At 37.5% G+C, this 26,002-nt stretch overlaps 1 protein-coding gene and 1 long non-coding RNA gene across 2 annotated transcripts in view; one reads left to right on the forward strand and one right to left on the reverse strand.

Annotated features, from left to right (window-relative positions):
- The window catches only part of ARHGAP15 (Rho GTPase activating protein 15), a 608,203-nt gene that overhangs the window by 133,324 nt on the left and 448,877 nt on the right, over positions 1-26,002 (forward strand). The window lies entirely within an intron of this gene.
- LOC140598980 (uncharacterized) lies at positions 386-25,615 on the reverse strand. Its single transcript, XR_012001504.1, has 3 exons — positions 25,522-25,615; positions 5,879-6,100; positions 386-4,441 (listed from the first exon to the last, which is right to left on the reverse strand). It is a non-coding gene; the product is annotated as an uncharacterized lncRNA (long non-coding RNA).

The raw sequence follows: 26,002 nt of genomic DNA on the forward strand, positions 1-26,002 counted from the left end.
ACATGCTGTTCTTCCTTTGTTGACATGATGTAAACCCCTCCTTTCACGGAACATACGCTGTTCCTTGAAGCGTCGGTGGGACTGGTGTGATGGTCGCTGTACCACACGTGGGCTGACAGCCCAGTTCTTTGCATCCATGGAAGCAGAGTGAGGTTAAATGAGCTACATAGGCTCCAACCTGGGACTTCAGGCCATGCATACCCACCTGAGCAAAAGCAACCACAGCCAGCTGGGGATTTCATGAGCTCCAAGTAGAATCACCAAGTGTAATGGTTTTTCCACTTATGACTTTCATCTTGCAAAATCCAGAAGATATTACATGGACACTGGCAAGAGAACATTCAGGCCACTGGATCCCTTTTTCATGTAGGTTTCAAAACTCTTATTTTGTATTTTTAAAAGGGAGCAGCCGCATTTATTTCATGCTGAGTATCATTTTTTTTTTTTTAAATAGCAAACAAGCTTCTTCCAGAAAAAGGAATGATTTAATCCCTAAAGCTGGTACATAATAGATGGGGCCAGTAAATGGTATCACATTTTACAGCTTGTCCATAAGGATGACACAGGGTAAAATAAAACTGAGTACTTTTGGATAGCATAGGATCACTGACAGATAAATAGCCAATGCCATTCAGTTTTTAGAAACATAAGGTAATGAGGCTGGATCTGAAGGCAAGAGAAGAAATATATATATTCACAGTGTTTATATGTCACAAGCCACTGAGCAGGAGAAAAATCTGGGCAGTGGTGAGCAAAACTCTCAAACCTCAGAGCAGTGTTTAAAGGAGGAGAAGAAAATAACAAAGCAAGCATCCATAAACAAAGGTTTGAAATGAACACAAGGGCGGGGGCGGGGGGAGGGGGACAACTAAGTTGAAGATGAAAGGGAAATGCCAGCGCTCCTACAGAATTGGAGATGCCACTTGTGGAATCTATGCATAGACTCTCTCAATATATGAGTGAAATATGTTACTAAAAATTTGGTGGAAAATAAATATTCAAGAGCAAAAATATGAAACAGTGCAGAAGAGTGAAAGATTCTTGGTATTTGAAGGAGAGAGGAGGCTGCTCTAAATTTTATCTCAACAAAACAGGATGTTGAGAGATGACCTAAGTGAAACAATGAAATAAAATGCCTGATGTTGGGGAGAAGTCAGGAGGGGGGAGCTGTTTGAACTGTTTTCAGAGAGCAGATCAGATAATGACCAAGAAAGGAACATTCACATCAAGGGTTTAGATGGATTTCTGTTTTAGAAGAGCGCTATTAGGTTCTTGGCTTTAGTCCCACCAATTTGCCTAACATTTTATTTCCAGCACTGGGGAAAATTCTACCAATCTGACTTCCTTGGTGAACGTGTGCAAACCAAAAACTTTAGCGGCAAAAATTAACAAATTGCTGTGAACTGTTCCAAAAGGGAAAGGAACAGGGATAGGGGAGGTGGCCTTAGACTCGATAGATTTTGAGTTTCTTCTTTTAACTCGAATTTAAGCAATGCTTCATTTTTCAACGTTCAAACACCCATCATCGAGTAGAAGACAAGCTTCTGATATTCGAGATCTGTGGTAGATCTGAAATCAATTCGTAGAAAAGGAGGTTATGAACACACTCTTTTGATCTGTAGGATGTACCAATGAGGGCGGCAGGAAATTATGTGAAACCCTTCTCTTTTGACAGCTACACTGGAACATTTACAACCACAGATGTTATTTGTCCATCAGAAAGGAAAATATTTGTTTCAAGCCACAGGCATTTTCTACCACAATATCAAAATGAAATTCAACAGCACTTTGATGTTTGATGTGTAAGAAAATAAATATTTGGGGGGACCCAAATACTAGGAAGCAATAGACCCCACAAAATATAACCAGTGACATGAAAAAAAATGGCTGGCTTCGTTATGAACAAATCTGTCCTTTTCCTAAAGTAAGGATTGTTCTATTATTAACATAGGGAATCTTAGATGGACTGCGCAGGATGCTGCATTATTCATAAAAGCGTTGCTGCCATCTGGTGGCTAGTTGGTGCTTCAGCACTGACTTCCCTGGTTTGATTTTTGGCTCCGTGCTCTGGCGAGGTATTCAAAGGAGGGCTTTCTTTATGGGGCAAAACATAAACGTGAAATCCCCTGTCCCTAAATGTCACTCATCTGATGGCAGTCCTTTCTCTCTGTCAGAGAATGAGGGATTCAAGGGAGGCAATGACACACTTGTGTATCTTTTGTCCTGCCCATAAAAGTATTTCAGTATATGGCTTATCAAAGGCATTTACTCTTGGCTGTTATTGACTGATTAATGTTATAGACACTCATTTCTGTTTGCAAAGAAACGTGTAGTCAAATATTAGGAAGATGTAGTGGATCTAAAGATATGCTGTGTTGCTTAAATAAGAATATACAAGGGATGCTATAAATTCCTTATCAGGAGCCCAGCATGAATTTTTGTTGTTGTTGTTGTTACCACTCACTGAGTTTGATCTGGGAAATAACGTAATTTACAATGTTGAAAGAGAGAAAATGTATAGGACTTTATAAAACTCGTGATTTCTTTCCATTCAACTGTTATATTAAAGAAATCTGATTGATTGTTAATGACTTAAGCGACTTATGAATTCATCTCTCTTCATGGATTCACAAATTAAATGGCAAATGTTTTTCAGCCGAAGTGCGCGCTTTATCGAAAACAAAATAGTTAAAAGGTAATCTAAGAATTGTCGCTATTTCTCGAGCATCAGTGCCTTAACGCATTCTGAATCAGAAACAATTATCTTTGCAATTTTAGTGTGTATTTTAAGTTTGTAATAACTGTGGGATGTCCCCTTATACATAATGAAAATCCTCATCCTTAAAGTGGATATTTATACGGATCACAGGTCTCTGAAGAGTATAGGAGATAATGAGTTAAAATTGTCCCAAAAGGAAAGTTGAAGTTTAATCCCAGATACTCAGGGGTGATATTTAATAGTTAATACTCAGTTTCTAGTGGATATTTGCCTGTATCATCAATCCCCTTAGGACTCAGTAAAAGTCAGATAACAAAGAGCTATTGCACTAAATTTAGAGAATTGATATTGAATGAATATTACCCTGTGCAAGAAAACTGGTAAATGCCTATTTTTAACATTAGTCTGTGGGTTTTATTTTAAGTTTCTCGGTTAAGATTTTCACTGTGAATGCATACTTGGTATTACCCTTGTTACTAGCTTCTTTTGCCACTTAAAATGTTTCCTTCCTCACAACATTTCATTTGACTCATGGAAGAACATTGCTCATCTTTCCTAGGAAGATTGCTCAATTCCCCACCCTTGCTCTGTCTCTATTTAGGAAAAGGGTTAAAAAAACAAAACAAAACAAAACAAAACAAAAAAACCAACCACAATAATACCTTACGAAGAGAGTAAAATCAATAATGATTATGCCCCTGTCCCTTTCATTTCTAAGTGTAAAATTTCTAGTAAACTGTTCTCCTAATCATCTTGCACACACCCCTAGGGTGCTTTCTAATGGCTCCATAATAGAGTTAGTACTTTTGGTCACGATGCCTCGGGTTGTATTCATAAGGTGCTAATATTTGTTGCAGTAACATTTACTTTTTGACGGCTTTTACAGCTACTTAACACTAAAGTCCCTTTTAGTCAGGAGGATCATTCCTGTAATGAATGATGTCACCTTAAATCCTTTAGTATGTAATTGCTAGATGTTACATTTTATAGCAGGGCATTTGATGGTGTATTTGTTTATGCTAGATTTTATGACAGTGACAGCTGTATCTCAGTAGAGGAGTGATCCTTTCCTTTCAGGGGAAGCTAGTTTTGAAATAGTTTTGCCATATATGCCCTCTGGTTAGGGTAGGTTCCCTTTGAGACTAGGAATTGTGCTGCAACCAGTTTGTATAGGAGGTAATCCCAGAAAGCAAGAATTTAGTACTGGCAAGAGTGAAATGGAGAAAGAAGAAAAGACGATGCAGATCCATTATCGAGTCGATCACAGAGTGGCTGGGATGCTTGTCAGAATTTTCCACCCAAGGATTGACAAGACGAAGCATTTATCCATCAGCTTCTCACCTCTTTGGTTATAGTTGGCTGTGGAATGGGACAATGTCTTTAAATCTACTTGACTTTTAGGCTGCACACGTATAGGTGGTCCCAGAAGGCTCCTCAGGTGTCCCACTCCATGGACTCTGAATATCCATGGCAGAAAGTGCAAGATACATAGCGATGCTTGAGGCAGGATGCAGTCAGTACAAAGGGATTTGAAGCTCACACAGAATTGTTTACACCAGCTGCAGCTGGAGTCTTAGTAAAGGCAAGAGGACGTGAGGCAGGACACAAGAAGTTTCTGATACAATCCTCCTTGCAATACTCAAACTGACTTGTGCCCCATTCTAAGTCTCCTCCATTGCAGGGTCTTCAAGATGGTGCCTTGGCTCCATCTCTACAAGAAAGCTGATAAAAAAAAAAAAATTTAGTGGAAAGACTACATTCTTCTACTGCAACTGTGTCTGAGGCCATATTTGATATTTATCATCCACCTTCTCCACCACTCATTCTCAGTATTAGTCAGGTCTGTAAGTTGTGTTTGCCTCATGAGGTAAATTAGACCTTCATACCTGACAGCCTTGAATTCTTAATGTTTTTGGCATCGCCATGCTTTGTTCAGTACACTTAAAAGTCCACTGCTTTCACTAGGCATGGAAGCACCTAGGGACAAATCAGCGAATCTCCAGAGTTCCTGAATCATTCCTCCTGACCCCATTGTACACAGGCTGCCTGACCTCCTTATTATAATTAGGGCCAATTATCCCTGAGTAGAGCAGCTATTTGGTTTGCCTGCTGGCCAACCTCTTTAGTATCCATAGTTACTGAGCAGTGGCCATAGCTTTAAGTTCGGTGATTCTACTCCAAATCCTTGCTAGCAGCACATCTATTTCCCAACCCAAGGAAAAGAATTTTTAACCCAGCCCAAATCGAAAAACCTAGAAGCATAGATGCTACAAATGGGTTACTGACAGGAGCATCTCCTACTTCTACCTCTTGGTCCTTAAATCCATGCATTCTGGCTACTGGGGACATGGGGACATGTTTCAGATATCAATTCAGTGTATATACTGCTCTTGGGATATGACACCCCAATCAAACAGGGTCTTTCCCCCAAGCTACTATCTTAACTGGAGTCATTCCATTATTTTATTGGGTTGATGACTTCTATTAAGGTATTATTTACTAAGACCAGTGGATCCCATGATCTTATGGCCAGCATTGTACTTGCTTCATTTCCTTGGTTTGGGACAATGCTGTGAGTGGTCCTCCGTTGCAAAGCTGGGCATTCTTTAAACTATGGAATGGTGGAGCAAGCAGAGGCATCATAGGCAGAGAGGGTAAACCCATATCCAGAGCTGATGTCAGTTCCAGTGATAATGAATCACTGTTCCCCGAAGGATGGAAAGGGTCTGTTAGTCAATTTGCCTTTAGGTGCCTGGCTGGTCTCCTTGAAGGGCCTCAGTGCCTGCCTCTGTTGCTGGAGGACTAGCAATCAGCAGCAGTAGGAGTTACATCAGTATTGGTAAAAGAGAGGCATTTTGTTGGATGTGTGCATAGTCTCTATCCCTGCCACCATGGCCTCTCCACTCACGAGCCTCTTTTGCAAGTTCTGAGTGGCTAAAGACAGAGGTTAGAGGACTTTGATTAAATCGTCCAGTACACTGGCTTACTCTTTGGCAGACATTAAGACATTAAGATGAAACACAAAAATCCGCATGCTCTGTGCTGACTCCCATTTGCTACCACTTCGTGGTCTCCAGTCTTCCAGATTGTCTCCTCCTAGGCCTCTGACCAGCTAGCAAAACCATTCTCCACTTTCTAGAAATGAGTCTATATCCTTACCTCATGCTACAGTACTCTCTACAACTCCAGTCTCTTGCGTCTCTATGTCTTCCTGAGGATTTCTCTTCACCACTGTCCCCAGGGTGGGTCTTCAGTGCACCTACAGTACATTTTCTGGTGCTCACCAGCATATTTGAGCCATCCATGAAGTGTTTTTAATCTTTCGTCAGCTGGCTTTGAAGAATCCCCATGAGGCCACAGATGCAATCTCAGGGAAAGGCCCTGGTAAGACAGTAATAGAAAAAATAGAAATTTCAGCCATATATTCATGTAACTTACTTAGGCACCCTGGAGCTGCTTGGATCAAATTCTGAATACAGCATTTCCATCCATGGGTAGCTGCCCAAAATTACATCTCTGTGGATTTGGCATTACCCAGCTCATCATGGGAAACTGAGGTTACATAGTCACTTGATGTACTATGATAAGGTACTCAGTCTCTATTCTGACCCGATAATAGTCCAGGAGCAACTTCTCAATGGTGTTGAGTTTTGGAACCTTTGCTGTGAAGCTTGTATTTTACCCTGCCACAAATTCCATAACAACATTATACTCTACTTCCTCATTGACTTTTCTCTCATAAGGACCTGAGTCAAGAAGCTTGTACCATAGCTTGGACTTGCTGCAGGCACTGTTAGGTTACGGATTACCACCCTAGTATATGAAAGGCATCCAGAAATATGCCTATTTCCCGGTATAGTGTAATAGGTGGTGTAATCTGGTAATGCAGAGCCAGAATTTGTGGATGTATTATAATAAGAGAATATCTGCGTGCAACCAAGATTCTTGATTATAAGCAAATAAATACTTGTGTTAAGCCATTAAGTTTTGGCCTAGTTTGTTACAGAGCAATAGCTGATTGATATAAATAATATGTCTACAAATAAAATTCGGTAGCTTGATATTCATGGTAAATGATGACAGATTTAAAAGCAAATTTCAGCCTGTACAAAAGGCCTTTTAAAGGTTATGGAGCCATCGTTCATGGTTGTTCATGGTGTCAGTGTCTAATAATTAATTACCAAGCACTGGCTTCTTACAGGGTTGTAGAGCAAATGCAGGTAGTGGCATTTTATCTGGTCATGTGTCTTTTCTATTACACAGTTTGTTTATAGAAATAGATGCCTAACAAAGTTAACTTCCAGGAAAGATGCCAGGTTACACAGAACCATACCAGAGTCTTAGAATCACTTTGGGCTTTCACCCAAAGTTTTTGCAACATTAGGTGGAGGCAACATAATTTGGCTTGAAAAGTTACAAGGGAAAAAATGACAGCAAATGCTCATGGAACAGCATGTTCAGAGTCTTCAAGATAGTATCTTTCTTGGCTTCTTAAAAATCAGGGAGTTTTTATGTCTATACTATTTTTTGAGACAGTCTGGACCAACAGGATCCAGGGTTGTCACAGGTCATTGTTAGGCCAGCAACTACCGAGGTTCTAACCTAAAAACTGAGTTGTAAGACAAGAGCAGATAGAGCTACAGTTGGGAAATCTAAATATAGCCAAAAAGTTTTGGCACTTCAAGACTTTCTGGGAGAAAGAAAAGAAATTTGATTTCTGTGCTGCTGATGGAAAAGCTCTCAAATGACCTAAGAAAATTATACTTGTCATATTTTCATTGCAAATGATATTTTTTTTATTTGTTCCTAAAGTTGAAAATGACCCTCCATGCTAAAAACAATTAGTTAAGAAAAACATAAAGGCTACATTACTTTGGATTTTGGAATTAAATATTTTAGCAATTTCTTTAATCTTGAAAAATGTCCACATGGAAAGTGCTGTTATTATTCCTGAAAATTTTCGGAAGAGATTTATTTATGTAAAATAAATACACGATTCCCATAATTGCCTTCATCAATATAATTTTTAGTTTCTTTATTTCTTCCCAAACTGTGTTTATTTCAAATATGTTTATTTCAAAAATGTTTAATATATTTAAAGCATTGATTTCTTTCTGGAGTTTAATATAATTAAATCCAAAGACAAGCATATATATTCATATTAAAGCTGCGTGAGACTATGACTATTCTGTCCTGGATTAAAATTTATTTGAATTATTTAATTAGATTAAATTTTAAAATTTCAATCAAGTTTATTATTTCTAAATCTGTGTTAGGTTAAATTCAGGAACAGAAACTGATGAAAAACAAGAGATAAAATTATTCAGTTACATCAAAGCCTAGGTTTTAAATGATACTTTTATCATAGTTATTTTAGAAGTTGTGTGTTCAGTTATTACTTTTTCACAGTATTGAGTAGAACTCCAGAATCTTGGAAAAATTCAGTTTTCAAAAGTGTCTAATTTATGTTTAAGACTTTGAATAACACTCCACTATTTCCCATTTATTCCTATTATGTCCCTTGTTTCACAGTTTATTTTATTTTATTTTATTTTATTCACAGTTTATTTTAAATCAATTTTCCCACCCCATATAAAATGCCTTTTGATAACACATGTTACTTTATCTTCTAAAGCCAAGCAAAATTATTTTTTCTAGTGTAATACAAGTCAAATCATGAAAATGTCTTTGATTGGAGAAAGTAGCTGAGATATTTTCAAATGCAAGATCTAAGAAAGGAACTAATACTTGGATTATGTACTTACTTGATATTAGTGAATCCTACTAACTTTTCTGGAACACAAAACAGGGCATACTAAACGTGGTCAGTAGTTGCCATTGTAAGGAATTAGATTGCTTTTACAAAAGACATGATTTGGAAATGTTACACATCTGTGATTGCTAATTCGTGTTTATCACTTATTTTGTTCACTTAGCGTATGAATTTGTTAAATTTACTTATCAAAGGAGAAATATTTCTGAGAGCGTAATAATCTTCTACTTCGGTGACTCCAATCTGAATCAGGAGCAGAGAGACATTAGAGAGACCATTTGCATTATTTTACATAGGGTTTCCACTGTATGGACAAAATCCTTATACTTAATTTTTTTCATAAACTTTGCTCAGTATTCACTCATATTTCCAAACAAATAAATGAGATATAATAATTTAATGAGGAAATTTTTTAACAAAACGATACAAAGGGACAAAAATATCAGAGTTTTGATTTACCATTGATTAAACTGATGTTTCCTTTATTACCCAAGATAGGGTAAGCTGTCTTCACTCCAAGTCCCATGTTGATGGAATAACCTCCTTCTGAAATAAATATGACAGGCTGCATGCTGGCCTTTAAGTCTCCTACCTCGTATGTGTCAGGTCTTTCTTCACTTAGTGGGACTAAGAGAGTCGGAGAGTCAACCAAGCACAGGTGTAGGTCCCTCCCACATGCAGGGCAGCCGCAGGGAGAGGTGTGGTTTGCACACTTACCTAGGAATAGACTCTACCACAATCCCGGCACAACCAAACACTCAAATCATCTGATACAACCTGCTCAATCTAAATAGACAGTTGCTGTTGTTATTTAAATGGAGTAGAATCTCATCAAGCCATTCCAGAGATAAAAGCACATTTAGCATAATTTATTGTGTACTTGTAATTGCTGGTAACATAATGACTCATTGAAAAACTCTTTTCAGCTTCTTTAATAAACACTGTTGAGTGTGAAACTAGAGTTCAAGATATTCAATAACATGTCAAACTGCATACCAATTCATATCTGCTTTAAAATGAGTTCAGAAGTGTTGAGAACTTAGAAAGTTGCCATCAATTATTATTTAAGCCTAAATCAGATGCATGAGTTATGAGAACTAAAGGTCAAAGTTCAGGGTGAAATACCCTTTGAGGATGACAAAAATGAAGAGCTGGAGAATGTTTGCATTTAGTGACTGCTAATAGGTGTATTCTTTTTTACAATAGTAAATGAATATATGTTTTATATCATCACATAAGTGTGTGTTCTAGTCATAGAAATTTATATATCACCTTTTAGGGTATAAACTGTGTACATATTTTGCCTGATATTGTTGTACTTTCAGGAAATGCTAGCCTGAGAAAGTATACTCTAGAGCCCTTTTGTTGAAAAACTAATTATTCTCTGGAATACACATATTTAGCATAGGAAATTATGATTGTTTTTCTCTGCATTCGAATGAGTGATATCCTTTTGGGGTATATACTAAAGAGATAATATTAGATGGGATGGAAGAAGAAATGAAGGCTGTTAATATAAATTGTTCAATAGCAAAAAGAACACATTTTCCATGGGAAAAAAAGGCATCTATATTTTTAGAATGAGGCATAAACCTCATTTTTAATGCTCTAGATTTGTTGCAACAAGTAGAAACTACTTTAATTTTAGCAAAAGTACCAGCTAATGTCAGTGAAAAATGATTGCAATTCAACTCTATGTATGTAGCCATCATGGCGAAGTAATTTTACAGAATGTAGTGGTTTTTTTTTTTTTCTTTGAAAGCATCAGTTTTAAGTCCTATTTTTCTAATGTAGAGCATATTGGTATAAAACAAACAAACAAAAAGGCCCTCAAACAAAAGTCCCAGTAAACCAACTTGCAATTAGCTGCCACTCCTGGGAAATATTCTAGTATATGTTGCTGGCACTTGAAAAATCTACACCTTCAGAGGAAAGGCAGGAAAATTCTGTCAAACAATTAAACTGATTGGAATTCCCAAGAATGTGAAAAAACAAAATGAGTCCTATGTTAGAAAGGAATGGCAAATAGTTGTGTATTTGGCTGTGAATTGGAACAGAAGGAGCAAAAGATTTTTTTGCATCTTGTACAAACTAATATTTTTTTTTTTTCTTTAAAACAATGTAATGCTAGTCAGGTAAAGACTCTTGGGGTGGATGTGTGTGTGTGTGTGTGTGTGTGTGTGTGTATACATATAAGTTATATATGTATATATTATATATCTCACAATCTAGATTAAAAAATGTGATTAATTAAGTGACCTCTAAATTAGACTGTCACACTTGGTTTTCATATTTTTAGGTAAGTGAGATGGTTGTTAAATTTATCCGAATGTATATTTGACAACCAAGTTGGTTAAGGTAAAATATGGCTATGTAATCATCAAGTAATGTAGAAGACACCAAGAAGAGCACAAATATTTAGCTTAAGACCGAAGTAGAAAACATTGTCATTTAAAAGCTAAGTTAGGACCAACTCTGATATTTATTGAAAGAAAACTTTCCAGTGTAGTGAAAAAGGAAGACCCTGCTGCTTGCTGCCTTTCCTAAGTGAATATATTTCAAAGAGTTGTTAAAAATTTTTTTTTGAACATCTCAGGTTCTTTGGGAAATAAAACAAGCTTTCTTATTTAGGAGGCTATGTGTTTGGTAAACTTCTCTAAGCAAGAGAAAGTACTGTGTTTGACATGTTTCCAAATATTCCTATGCTAACATTTTCGAGTATGTGTTCATTTATGTTCGCACGCTCTAATTTATATAGAAATTATAGGAGGTGATGGGTAAGTGTATGTTGTTGATTGGATAATGGTTTTATAGTTGTATACTGATCTCTAAACACTGAGGTTGTGCATATTAGATACCTACAGCCTTTTGTCTGTCAAAAAGAAAAGAATGAATGAATCACGACTACTTTGAAAGGATCAGTACTTAGATGTGTAATATCCTGTACAGCTGATAAACACAGTATTATTATTTTAAAAAGACATTATAAACTCATTAAAGTACTGCTCTCAAACTTTTCCATTAATAAATCCCTAAAGAGAGAATAAAAAGCTCTGAAAGTCAGGGACAGCAGAGATAAAGATACAGATTTATTTATTTTTATTTTTTTTAATTTTTATTTATTTATTTTTAAGATACAGATTTAGGGATCTTCAGGAATCCGATAGTATTTAGCAAGGAGGCTGAGCTTTTGCCATCAAAACTGTCATTGTCATCACATGAAAAAGAGGCGAGTTTCACTCAAGTCATGATCCCTACAGTTTGACTTCCTCATCCAGATCTCAAATTTCACTGTCACCACTATTTCATTCCAATTTTTTGAGTGGCTGATGGGTGAGGTTCTTGAGCTTTGAATTGATATCTGCTTCTTCCTTATTAGTAAGGTAAAGTATGACTTTCCATTCACCCAAACAGATTTTGACGATTTTTCAATGAGGATAAATAACAATATAACCCAGAAATAAAAAACTCTGATTTGGTTAAGTATCCTCCTTCCAGTTGAAAAAAAAAGCTTTCAAGTCGTTTTTATAAATTATGAATTTGGTTAAAAGATTTTTTTAAGTCAAGCAATTTAGAAAATAGTTATCATTTTTTACTACTTCATTGATCACACTGAGAAGATCAAAAGGAAAATATTTCAAACCAAATTATTCTCAGTGAATGACATAGTGGTTGAGAGCATGTTCAGAGAACAGGCTAGCAGTCCTGCAGACCTGCCTGTGATATTGATAAGTGTACAAAATTCCCATTATATACAGATATCAATAACTTAAAAAATTTCCACAATGAGGTGCAAATTTTTGTTAAAAATTTATAAGCACTTCTCTAAAGAAATATAAATCTTTGTCTGTTACATATTCTTTACCAGCTACAAAACTGATTTTCTCTTGGCTCAAGATGTTACTGTTCAGAAGATTTCAGCCTAGTGTAGACATTTCTGTTTTGCTTTGGATATGATTTCCTTTGCATTTATGCTTTAAAGTAAAATCTTTACCTACTCTGAGATCAGTTACTTTTCATTTGTATTGCCTACTTTTTAATTTTTTTAATTTTTAATTTTTTAAAAGATTTTATTTATTCTTGAGAGACACAGAGAGAGAGAGAGAGAGACAGAGACAGAGACAGAGACAGAGACAGAGACACAGGAAGAGGGAGAAGCAGGCTCCATGTGAGGAGCCTGATGTGGGACTTGATCACGCCCTGGGCCAAAGGCAGGATCACCCAACAGCTGAGCCAGCAAGGCGTCCCCATATTGCCTACTTTTTAAAAATATTTTAATATTTTTAGACATTTAGCTATTTTTGATCCATTTAATTCATTCATAATTTATTTTGGTGTATAGTGTGGAGTGACCCAAATAGTCAAACATGCAAGAATGTCCTTTTGTGACTAATGCATCATTCTCTATGGTTTTACGATGCTTATCTTTTATTATATATTATCTTCTTTTATGAATAAGTGTATTTCAGATACCAATTCAATTTCTTTGGCATTGCACCTGATATTACTGTTTTCACTATTGTAGCCATGTAATTTATTATAGTTACCAGAAGATCAAATATCTTCATTAGCTTTACTTTTTCAAAATTATCTTCATATTGCTCTACTGTCTTCAGGTTGTTAGTATAGTATGAAACAATCTGATTTTGTTCTTTGTAAGTAAGTCAGTCATTTTACCTCCCTGTTAATATCTTTATTCTAGAATTTAAAAAAATATTTATTCATGAGAGACACACAGAGAGAGGCAGAAACATAGGCAGAGGAAGAAATAGGCTACCTGCGGGGAGCCCCATGCGGGAGTCGATTCCAGAACCCCGGGATCATGCTCTGAGCAGAAGGCACATGCTCAACCACTGATAGACCCAGGCATCCCTAGTCTAGAAATTTTTAAAAATCTGATTTATTTTCCCACTATTTTGCTAGTCACATTCAAAACACTTTAATGCAAATTTAAAAGAGTTTGAGCTCAAAAAGTTTATTTTTTATTAATTTCATGTGACTGATGATCACATCAAGTTGTATCTCTTCATCTTCAGTACATCTACCTTTCTGTGAAATTGCCCCTTCTTACCTATTTTTCAAATGTATCAGTTTTATGTCAAAATTTTCCTCTTTGTCTCATTTCTCTTATTAAAAATTGCAGAAATTTTCTCTACATTATTGATACCTTTTTTTTTTTTTTTGCATATAAGTTCTGATCTTTCCCGCCTCTAATAAAGATTTTAATTCTGGTATCATGCTTGGAGTCTCACTGGCTTGTTTTCTTAACCACTGGCAGCCATCTGCACATCTCATTCTGTATAAGCAGCCCTTAAAACATTTGTCTTCCACTTCTGGCCATATAAATTCCAACTTTTTCCTTACTGAGAAGGCAACACAGGTACATATGTATGGGTTATAGTTTCATAATATTTTTTTCCACAGATATCTCTCTCTCTGTATTCTTTAAGCATTGTTCTCTTCTTCCAGTTTGCAGACTCTCTTTATAGGACTCAGATTTTTATATCTTATCCTTATAGTTTTTTACACCTTCAGTTCTACTTGAAGGCTGACAAACTCACTCTCTCCCACCTCTACATTGAGGGAAGATCAATGTTGGTTATCCTTTTCTGTGTTCTGCTAATTATAAGGATATGGATTTATTTGTGAGAATTTCAGAAATAGTTTTGGGTTCTTTTTTTTCCTTAAATGTGGGCATGATTCTATAATTCTCTAGAAGAATAAACCATTTCGTGGGTTCTTTTTAATCCGCTGTCATTGTTGATTTTACTCATCAAGTAAAATCTCTCCTCTTCCTTGCCTCCCTCGAAACTGATGGTGGCAGGAAGAGGAGATGGGGTGGGAGAAGAGATGTGAATAGTCCTCAGGGCCCCAGGAAACAGCTCCCTTTCAGGAGACACAAATCTGATGACTTTGCAAGGAGTGTTACAGGCCAAACCATATTATGGAAGAAGCGTCTGCAGGGATTTTCTTGATATCCACCCTTTTTCTTTCTGAATTATTCTGCTTAAAAGATGCAGCTGGATATTCACTGCTAATCTCTATCCAGATGAACTAGAAAGTATTTAAGAATTATAACCAATCTCTGAGAGATTTCTGATTGATATCCTCAATTTCCAGTGCTCAAAGACTTGATCTCTTCTGCATTTCACAAGTGTTTCAGTAGAAAAGTATTAATTGAATACATATATAATTAAATATATATTCAATTAATTGGTTCAGTCCAGATTCTTGCTTTTAATAGACTGCTTTTTAAAAAAATTAAACTTAGCCTATAAAGTGGAATTTCTTTTTTGTTTTGGGCATTGTGATTTTAAAGTTTGAGAATGGAAAGATAATGTCAATTTATTTCATGTGTTCAAGTATTTTATCTAGGTTTTGAACTGTGTGTCATGTGTGTTTCAGTGAATTTTTTAACGTAAAGAGTCATTTAAATAAATTACTTAAACTGCTTTGTCTACACGATAATTCTATTTGTAGAGTGGGTGTTATTTTTAAATATTTCCACTTCAAGTATTGCTACACTGATATTTTTGTCTTTAAGTTATCGATTTCCAGAAGTGAAAGTAATTGAGATGCTTTTTTTTCAGTAAAATAAATGATAAAATGAAAATAAGGCAACAAATTCTAAAATCTAATATATATTTCTGTATAATTTGATGGTGGTATTTGGTAGCAATTGTTAGTAACTGCTTTATTTTATAGTATGAACGTTTTGCCATAACTCTGACCCTGAATAATAAATGTATGAAAAATCTAGTTAGTAATTAGATGAGATATATTACAAATAAAAAAAATCATGATGTATATCCTAAAGCAGCAGATTATATGACATTTTTTAAAAAGATTAAATATTCCAGAATGTAGGTTAATATTTTATTTGTATAATTTTTAGTTTTATAAATTTTCTCTTTCTCATCTTAGTTATTTTTAAAATTACTTTTTAATTCACTAAAAATGCTAGTCATTTCCAAACATTCCATATCCATATTTTATTCTAATAAAATTTTATCGACTTAATAATTCCCTCTCTATTTATTACTAATTTATTTAGGTCTTTCCAAAGAACCTAAGATAAAGTCTAGCTCATTGTAGGAGTTTAAATTTGTCCAATGAATAAGTATATTCTGTACTTTTTTTTCTGGAATTCTAATAGCTCTCAGGTTACCTTTTAATTGAGGAAGAACCTTTAATATAAATCATCTTTCCAGAGAAGTAGTGTTTTCAACATAGTCACTTCAGAGAGAAGTAGTTTTTTCAACATAGTCACATAGTACATTTTATCAGGGTCCCTGTTAAACTCTTAATCTTAGATTTTATGTAAAATGTTCTGTGCATCTTTTGTTATCTACGTCAGTTAGATGAACACTTTACTTCATTGAGTACTCTGTCGTTTAAAAATAATATAAATCCTATATATTCATGCAACTTTGCAGCCTAGATGAAGAGTGGCAAATGGATCTCTCTACTCCTTGTTATCTGTAACTAAGTGAGTTATCTAAGCCCTGCCTGGCTTCAAAGTCCAGAACGTTAGGCATACAAAGCTGTCTTTAATAACTAGTTTATTTTCATAGAGGAAAAAAAAATCCAAAGTACTACGTTAATTTTCATTGTTGCATTAGAACTAGCTTTTCTCTGGTCTTCTCATCTGTACCTCATTAAGTCACATTCTGTGGTATAATGTTGCAAGTTTGGAAATGCAGAAACAGTTCAAGAAATTGATTCTATTTGTTCTTTCTGTTCAATAGACCTTTGATCTGAAATGTTCAATGGTGCCTGGCTGTTCCACACAAGCCACTTTCAAACCATTGTTCGCATTGTAATAGCCTTGTTATCAGGTTGTATGAATTAATTCCATCACATTAGGAGGAGGAAGTTACCCTCGCACGGCACAGTCTAATAACGGTCTCGTGTTACTGGCCAATTGATTGGGTAACAAGACGGCATACCACATTTATAATTCAGTTGTTTTGCAAGGTGGTCTTAATTTCAGAATTTCATAATGGCAATAATAAATTTTGATTTCCCCAGGACACCTTGCCTAACTGGCTTTGGGAAAGTAACAATGTACAACTGAAAAAAAATGTCACAATGAGGCAGGCCACCACTCTTGGTAATTCCTGAATCCAGAAGAAAACACTGAAGAAACCCTTTTGCACAACGAAAGAACCACCCACAAACAAAAGCAGAAACCACCCACACACTGGAAGGCTGGATCTCTGGCTTGGGAGGGGACAATGCTTTGAAGAAATGTCAGACTTCTCCAGGCAGCTGCTGTCAAGCCGTAGGCAGAGAGGAGCTGCTGACTCAAACTGCTAGAGGAAGGGGAGGAGATCCCAGGGCCCCCCAGGTGCCCGTGCCATCACTGAACTATGGACGCACTGGGCAAGGGAATGCAACAGCGTGTTATGTTGAAGTCTACGTCACATGTTGTTGACCTTGGCGATGGCCAGATGCAGTCAGACAATTAATTTGGAAACAGCAACTTAGAAACTGTTCAAATCGCCATCTTAACAAAATAATTGTTTGATGAGCAGAACTCATTTCTCTGCTTGAGTTAGTCTGAATATGTGAAAACAGGCCCATTTATTAATTTACTTCCTTCCTTCAGAAGATCCAGTGAGCAGATTTTCCCTGAGCTTCTAGCTCTTAAGGTTATCAACTTGAGGGATGACCTGTCAGACCCCGGATTCACTGTGTAAGGCCCCTTCCATGTCTACTTCTTATGATGCAGGTGCTTAATCTCAGCAGACTTCTTATCTACCAGTTTGCTGGGTCCACGCTCTCGGTGACAGCGTGTGACTCCTTTAAAACGACCCGTAAAGCCCTCTTGCACCACTGCTTGTTGGTTTGTTTGATTTCCCAGTGCTGAACCGAGTCCCTTCCTGGCATGCCATCACATCGCCTTTCTTCTGGTTCAGCTCTGATGCATCCTTTCCTATAAACTCTCCTAGCCAGAGTGGACGTTGCCCACCTCTAAACGTTTGTACAGCATCCCACCTTATAGGGGGTTGGTGTGGAAATTAAATGAGATAACTTAGGCAGAAGGTTCCCCACACGAAAGGCATTCAATAAGCATTAGCTCTACCCAAGAAGCCTGTTTATTCAGCCCACCATTACTGATCCCACCATGACCCTCTACTAGATACTATCCTGAGAGCTCAGCCCTCTGTTGGGTACTTGACATGTGTCACCTCTACTCCTCACAGCCAACCCACCATGTCTATATTCTGGTCTGTTTTCTAGTTAAGAAGGAGAAAAGGAATTTAATGGAGTGTGAAACTTGCCTGATTCTATGCAGCTCTTATGGCAAAGCTGAGATTTATACCCACAGGTTGCCTCTTGTGCCCACACCGCTAACACTTGTTTAATCTTGCCTCTGGAATGCCAGCTTTGCTGTCCTTTCGAGTTATTGGTATTATTAATCCTGCTTGTTAGACACTTTTTGCTCACCACTTGGCATTTTTATGCACACCTCCATAGGCCTATGCATCCTCTCTCTAATTACACTCTACACCTTTGGAAAGCAGGGGCCTCAGGTACTGTTATTCTTCCTCCCTCCCTCCCACCCTCCCTTCTTTCCTTCCTTCCTTCCTTCCTTCCTTCTTTCCTTCCTTCCTTCAATTTCTTTCCATGCATGATATGGTGTCATGCCTAGTGATGCTCTAAAATCACGTTTATTCTTTGTTTGGTATAATTTTGTATCTTACTGAAACATTGGCTCAGCATTAGGCACACTTTGGGAATGAGCACAAACTGGGTGAGTGGCTAGAAATTCCATCACTGGAGGCTAAGCCAAGCCGTCTTATCATTCTTCTACTTGCTCGGATGCTTCCTATTTCTTAGAGGTCTTTGTAGTTTGTTTGTTTGTGTTGTTTTTGTTATTTTCGTGGCTTGTGTTTTGATCCTGGGGTTTATTGAAATCCTGCCTGAGACCTTTTGAACTCTCTTTGCTTTTCCTCCTCTAGTGTGCCCAGGGAACCTAAGGATAGAAATGAATTCATTCTTACCATTCGCTTTTCAAATAACAAGAAATGAAGTAGTTTATTTTTCATTTGTGGTACACTCCTCAATAAGAAAAAATGAGCAGTTTCATTATGTATCATTTGTTGCATATTTGTTCCGTGTAACTGGCAGACATGGCTTGTTTGCTTTTTGAAAAATGAGTATGAGGTGGATAGATTCAGGAATTCACATCAGGGCTCAGAATGTACCTTGCACATCTGAGAATTATCTGTGCCCCTGCTGCATGCGTGGACGGTCTCCTTGAGTATTTGGGCAGGTAGGCTTTTTGAATCTTAAGTTATTAGCCATCTTTGGGCAGCTGTCTCAGAGAATTTTCAATCAGCGAGACAATAAGGCAAATTCATGGAAAATACTGTCCTGCTTTGTTCATTAAACTTATCTACTTATAGGCAGACTTTGAAATTGGCCCTCCAGACCTACATGGTACAGGGTGGACATAGCACTCATTTCCATCAACTAGATAATCTTTGGATTATTCTCCAGGTCGGGGGTAAGTTGGGCCATGATTTCCTCAAACTCTCTGCCTCCCCACATCCAGGTCTTTCCATTCCATTCTCACCAGCTTCTGTAGGGCCTTTTCCTGCCCAGTGTGTTCCATGTGGTTTATTTGGGGGAAAAGTAACAGAACGCCTTTCTACTCTGTGGGGAAACTTATATGGACACTAGGTGCATTTCTGGCATCTCTCAAACTGTGCGTGCACCATTTCAATATTTTCACTCTGGGGACAAGAGCAGGTCTGGGGCTTCAACAGCAGTGATGACATAGGAAAAACTCCTAGAAAACCACGTGTTCCAGGTTGTATTAGTGCCAACACAGTTTTATAGAGAAGCCTACACCCTATATTGAATGGTGTAGAAATTTTGACTCCAGTAGAAAGTAAGTACCAAAATACAACAGTTCCAGGGGGTAGTTAATTCAATAACTCAGTGAGGGCACAGTCATTGAGAGCACTCACTCCTTCGTCCTGCCCTGACATCCACTTTTTGTACTTGTCTGACTCACGATCATGAAGCTCTGGCAAAGGTAGGCGGATGAGGGGACTTCTTGTACCTCTTGAAGATCAAAGAATTCTCTCCTAAATGTTCTGCAGCGGCCTCTGTGTGTGTGTCCCCAATTATACAACTTCCCCTGTGCTGTGATAGGAAAGAGAAATGGATCCATTATGACTGACCGGGAGGAGGCCTGGTAGCCCCATTATTGGGGTTCCACTAGCAGAAAAAGGAAGAGAATGACTTTTGAGTAGGTAACAGCATACCTATTAAAATTGTCCCCTTTTTAACCTCTGTCCTTGGCCTTATCTGTTCTTCAGTATGTTTCATACCTGAATGGTCTCAATGCAGATTTCCTTCCACTCACCCATGTGAAGTTCCATAGTCGCCCAGATATTTCTATTCTGATACTCACAACACACATTCCACTGTTTAAAAGTATAAAATTGACTACTACAGTAATTCAAAAAATACCAGAAATTTTCTTCTTTATAGCTTAATAAAAATAACCTCTAGCCTCTTGGCCCAGGAGCCACCGCTAAATTCACAATCACGTTTTCAGATATTTTGTTCTTTGTACCTAGCACTGCTAAAGACTTTTTGGCCAGACTACATGTAAGATGGATTAAAAGAAGGCAGATTTAATATATGTTGTAGGTGCTCTTTTTTTACTCAAAGAGCGGAGAATTTAGAGCCCACTTATTTAAGTGCAAATGCTGCCTCCTACCTAAGTCACTTAATCAGGACACTTTAATTTCTACAACTGCTAAATTCAGATAATAATACCTGCCCCCTATCTACCTCTCTGGGAAGCTGGGAGGATTAATTAGATAAAGTATTTAAAGCTCCTCAGAGAGAAGTGGCATATGTAAAAGATGTTATTATTTCTAGGGAAGAATGAAGCAGTGTCTCTTTTATGGACAGTCCATACTTTTAGAATTTTTTCCTCTTATTCATTCAGTTGAAGTGCCAATTTGGTGGATTTTAATTCATCATGTGAGACCCTTCTCGTTCTCAAGTAGTTGCACTTAAAGGAAAGATTTTCAAGTATTGCCTTCAATGACGAGAACAGCCTGTGATTTTTGAGTTTCTCTGAATATTTCAGAGCATTGCCTTGCAAATTGGTATATATGCTGGAATCTGGCTACATGTGCAAAAACAAGCTATGACTGCATTCAGGGCTGTGACCTGGGCTGGTTTTTGAGGTCATGCTCAATCCTGATTTCTCCCATGAAACACTTGCTAACAACAGCAGTTCTCACTGATTTTCCTTCCCTAGAAGCTTATCTGGCCATAAGTGCCTTCACTCCTCAGTTTAGAACTGGTTCTCAAACCCAGGGCATCTGAGTTCCAACTGAGTCTGGTTTTGAATACATCAAATTGTTCAGAGGTTACTCAGCTTTGTGCAGGAGGAGAGAAATCTCTCCCACCCATTTACAATAGAAATGGGCCAAGTCAGATCAGAAAGAAGACAAATTGAGAGCATAATCTTTATTCATTCTCATATAAACCTTGTGAAATAGTTTACATTTAAATATCTTTTTTAGGCAATAAGTTTTCCTATTTAGGTCACAGAACCCTATCTCTCATTTTCCTCTAGAATTCTCACTTTTAGTTATACACTTAGAATTTCTCCACTTTATTTTTATTTTTATTTTTTACCCCTACTCCTTTTTACAGAGAGGTTTAGTTAGCTATGCTTGACCTTTACGTTGTTTTATTGGACATTGAACACCTTTGTTAACTCTAACAGAATTCAGTTAGCAAGTCCTCATGTGTTTTAATGAATGCAAGTGTGGCTTGGTGTTGACAAATCTGCGTCCTGTCTGGGGCACGGACGCTCATTAGAGATGGAGTTGACCTATTTTCCCACAGAAGGTTGGGAAGCAAACGAGTCACGGAGTCTACTACAGAGCTTGGGAAGTGGCTGCTGCTGGGGACTTCAACGTTGACTTTCCCCAAACACCTCAGATCAGCTTTTGACAGCCTTGAATATTCACTCTGCCTAGAAATAAATTCAATCTATCACCTTTCACAAATCAAGTTCCTTCCAAGCAAAGGGGTACCTACAGAATTTTATCTGAATCTGTTTTTCATATTTATAGGCTGTCTGAAAAAACTTAACATTTCGTATTTTCCTTACACTTCTAGTTCTAAAGGAAAAAGAGGGAAATGGGCATCAGGTTTTACTCAACAACTAGTAACAAACTTGCTCAAGTGGCCAGCCTTCATGGAGTGAGCAGCTCAGTAGGAGACGTGAGATGGGATGTGGGAGCATGCTGCCAGTAGCGAGGGAGCCCAGGCTCTTTCACTTTGCCAGAAGCATACAGTGGAGAAGAAAATCAAGGGTCAGGTCAAGTCCAGAACATCTTATCATGTGGAGAAACAATAGAGGGAATAAGAGACAAAGAAACAAGAGGGTAAAAGGAGTGTTTTTAAGAACTGGTGACACCGCCCATTAACCCAAGTCATCTTATTAGACCCTCATCCTTCCGATCAGAGACTCCTCCACCCTTGGTAAGGCTAGAAATGAAAATGTGTGTGAAAATGGAGCTGGCTCGGGAGAAGGCAGAAATGTTTCATTCCCTGTAGTGCTAAAATGATGGGCCCTGGTGATGCTAGCTTCATTTACCCCCAAAGCACTGTGGGTCTGTAATGTCTCCTTTGGAAGCATTCACAACCAAGAGGGATACCAAAGCTAACCTAAAATTAAGGATTTGATAAAGGATTTTTAAAGATAAAGGAGTTTGATAAAGGAGTTTTAAGGATTTGATAAGGGATTTACTGAGTGGTTTTCTGGAATTCTAACAGCTCTCAGGTTTACCTTTTTATTGAGGAAGAACCCTTAATATAAATCATCTTTCCAGAAAAGTAGTTTTTTCAACATAATCGCTGTACATTTTATCATGGTCACTGTTTAACTTTTAATCTTAGATTTTATGTAACATGTTCTGTGCATCTTTTGTTATCTACGTCAGTTAGATGAACACTTAACCTCAAATCGAATATATCCTTCAGATCTACCTCCTACTTCATCAACACATGAATATTAGACAATTTATGAGAAAGTACCCACACTTTAGTTTTTGATATAAGGAGGTGGCAAGTGTGAAAAGAGCGTTCTCGTTTTTGCTGTTGCTATTGCTGGAAGAAAGAGCATTAGTAGATATATTTGCAATAAAAAGGTAGTAGAGTCAATTTATATTGTACTTGCTATTCACTGGACTCTAAGGCCTTTACTTATGCCTGCTGATTTAACCCTTGGAACATCTCTGACAATGATTATGCCCACATTATAGATCAGAAAAGGAAGACTCGGAGAGTTCAGGTCATTTGCCCAGGGTCCTATGATTAATAAGTGGGGAAGGCTAGGCTTAGAACTAGGGCACTCCACCTGTAGAGTTCTTCATTCTGACCACTCAACTACACATATAATGACGAAAATTTTAAATGTCGAAAGTATTAAGTTCTAATTTCAGATATTCAAAGTACATTAAATACATACACAGGAAGAATAATAATCACAAAATATCATTAAGCTATGCTAATACAGGAAGCTCTAGAGCGGAGGTAAAGTCTCTCCTATGCAAAGTCCTAGCAGGAAGTCAAGGTCAAGAATATTAGACTATAACATAGTAGTAGGACAATATTTCATCTGCTGTTCAGATTTCTTGGCAATTAACAGTATTTACTTCAAAATAGAGACCAGTCTTGTGAGGCTTTGAGACCGTGCATGTAGAAGCAACAGCTGAATTGAACCTGAAAGTAGACAGTGCACTCTGAACTAAGGCTCTTCCAAAGGATTTGCGAACCCATAGGAAACAGGCCTGAGAACCCAGTTTTTGGAACACTCTAATGAAACTGCAGATTCACGGTGACCCACTATTTGGGTTGGTGCTTCATTAGATGATGACATGGCCAGCAGGCACCCCAGGACAAATGTACTTTATTAGATGCACTTCTGCTTCGAGCACCACGATTTTCACTGGGCGTTAGTGATGGCCTCCAAATTTTCTACTTTCTATTTTTTAAGATCCCCGTATTAAGATAAAGAAAAGAGAAAAGCTTCTTACTTTATTCCCCCCCTTTTTTTTTTGATGCTTTTTGATAGATGAACTATGTGCGAGTGTTACCTAGCCAAAAATATTTTTAAAGTCGTCTATGGATCCAGTATTCATAAGCGTATGTAACTCCTTCACTCTCAGGCTAAATGGAATTATGATAGATGCAATCCTGTGAGGTTACCGTCTACCACGTGAAAGACGTCTTTCTTTCACTAGTTCTTAGGTTTCGCAACATCTCTTAGAGTTCTCTCTTAAAAAGTGTGTCCCTAGTCCTCTCGTACTCGTGAATAAATTTTTGAATTCACGAATCATAGTGTTGAGGCTATGCGTACATTTTGGTTTCCCAAAGGAAAGTTGATAGAATTTCAATCTGTCCTCCCAGAGAATAACCTCTCTTTGTTTAATAAGAATTATATTAATCATGATAAAATAACAATAGGCCTACCTTTTACAAGGCATGCATCTGCCTGTCACTATTCTGCATCATCATTAGGTAAATTTAACTCCCTTACTTTAAACATGAGAAAACTAGGATTCAGAGAGGCTAGAAAACCTGCCAGATGTCACAGACCTGATAAAGAGCCGAACCAAAATTTGGACCCAGATCTGTCTTTAAAGCCTGTGCTCTTTTTACCCTGGCAAGCTAATTACAAATTTGGCCTTATCTGGTTCCACTGCCTCCTTGGCTGGACATGTGCCTCAGTGCTGCCCCTTGCAGACCCCCCTGATACTACACTGTAGCCAAACCTTCAATACAACCCAGCGAAAACAATCAGTTCTTGTTGGGAGCAGATCATTTTGGAGTATTGATTCTAAATTTGTCATTGTTTTCCATGAAAGCTAAGCATAGAGTATAAATTGCCACTCACCACATAAAGTTGATGACTTTCTATGCCCAAATGATTTGACAATTTGTGATTTCACCCCCAGGAGATTTTTTGCTAACATTTTTCAAGGCAAAATATTCAATCCCTGTCCAAAATGATCAAATTTTGCCCTGAAGCAAACTTGTAAATTTTTGCAAGGACTTGTGAAACTTCACAAGGCAAGAGATCAATAATTTCACACTGTTCTATTCTCACCGCTTTCCTCAATGTACACTCGTCTGAAACTGCCAAAATGAGAAAATAAAAAATTTAAGGGACGAGTCGGGAACTCCCTCACCATCATTATAAAGTGTTATATTTAAAATAAAGGTGATCAGTCTGCAATCAAAAATTTAAAGAAAGAACATTCAGTGTAGATGTTAAAAAAAATAAGTTTACCAAAAAAAAAGGCAAAATGTACGTTTTTATTCTAGTAATATCTTGTTGTATATATTCGCATTCTCAAAAATGTTTTTGGCTTTCTGCCTATCGTGTCCGACATTTATTTGTCTTTGTTGCAAATGAGGATTTAGGCAAAGCACCTGATTGGGCTTTGCGCTGTTGTTATGCCAAGGCATCCATTTTTCACCTACCTGTAATAATATTAAACTTTTAATTACTCACCTTTCATTTTACACATACCTCTCTTTTTTCCACAATAAAAAAACACCAATAAACTTGAGCCAATAAGAAGGTAGATTTTATCACTCGTTCTTTTCAAACTTTCCATCTCCCAGACTCTTGTTTTCTCTGCCTGCATCATAATTGTGAATATTTTCCCATGTTCAGCTATTGCTCTTTCATTCTTCTGGTTATCTAATTTCTCCTTCGGAGAACTCATCCATTTTCATGGCTTCAGCTCTGCTGTTACTTGAATGATTCCAGACTCTCTATCACCAATCCTTTCCTCTCGTGGAATCACTAGTCATTTATTTCCAAGTGTTCACGGAACATTTCTACTTTGATGATTCACCCCTTCTTCCAAATAAACATGCGGAATCTTCCATTTCACCCCACACCACCTCCTTCTCCTGATTCCCTTTTTACTTTCAAGAATAGAGACATGTTTCCGATCACTCATACCTGGAACCTCGGACCAGGGCACAAGGATGGCAACAACTCAGATGTGCTTTCTTTCAAGCCAGGAGTTGATTTGCAGGAGCTGAGTAGGCCAGGCTCAGCTCCTCGTATTGGGAGCCTTTGCCCCTGGTTACTCATGCCACCTAATGGTCACCATATAGAAAAGCAGGCCCAGTTTCTCTGGGTCCTGTTTTTTCAAAGGAAAACCTAAGTTTTGATTTTGTAGTGAAATCTTTCAAATATGTTTAGATTCTGATAGCTGCTAAACAAAATTTAACCCCTTGGAAGACTTAGGAAGTTTGTTCATACATGAGCATGTCTATCCCAAGGGCTGTCAATTTATGACCATTACACAGACACTGAGCTGAAAGGCAATTGGAAAAGGTATGAATGAATGAAAGGCAACTGCGAGTGGATCTTGGGCCACGTGGTGCAGTGTTGTAGCAAAATGGGCTCAACTAATTTAATCAGCGAGGTAATGGAC

This window comes from Vulpes vulpes, chromosome 5, assembly GCF_048418805.1.
Source record: "Vulpes vulpes isolate BD-2025 chromosome 5, VulVul3, whole genome shotgun sequence".
NCBI lineage: Eukaryota > Metazoa > Chordata > Mammalia > Carnivora > Canidae > Vulpes > Vulpes vulpes.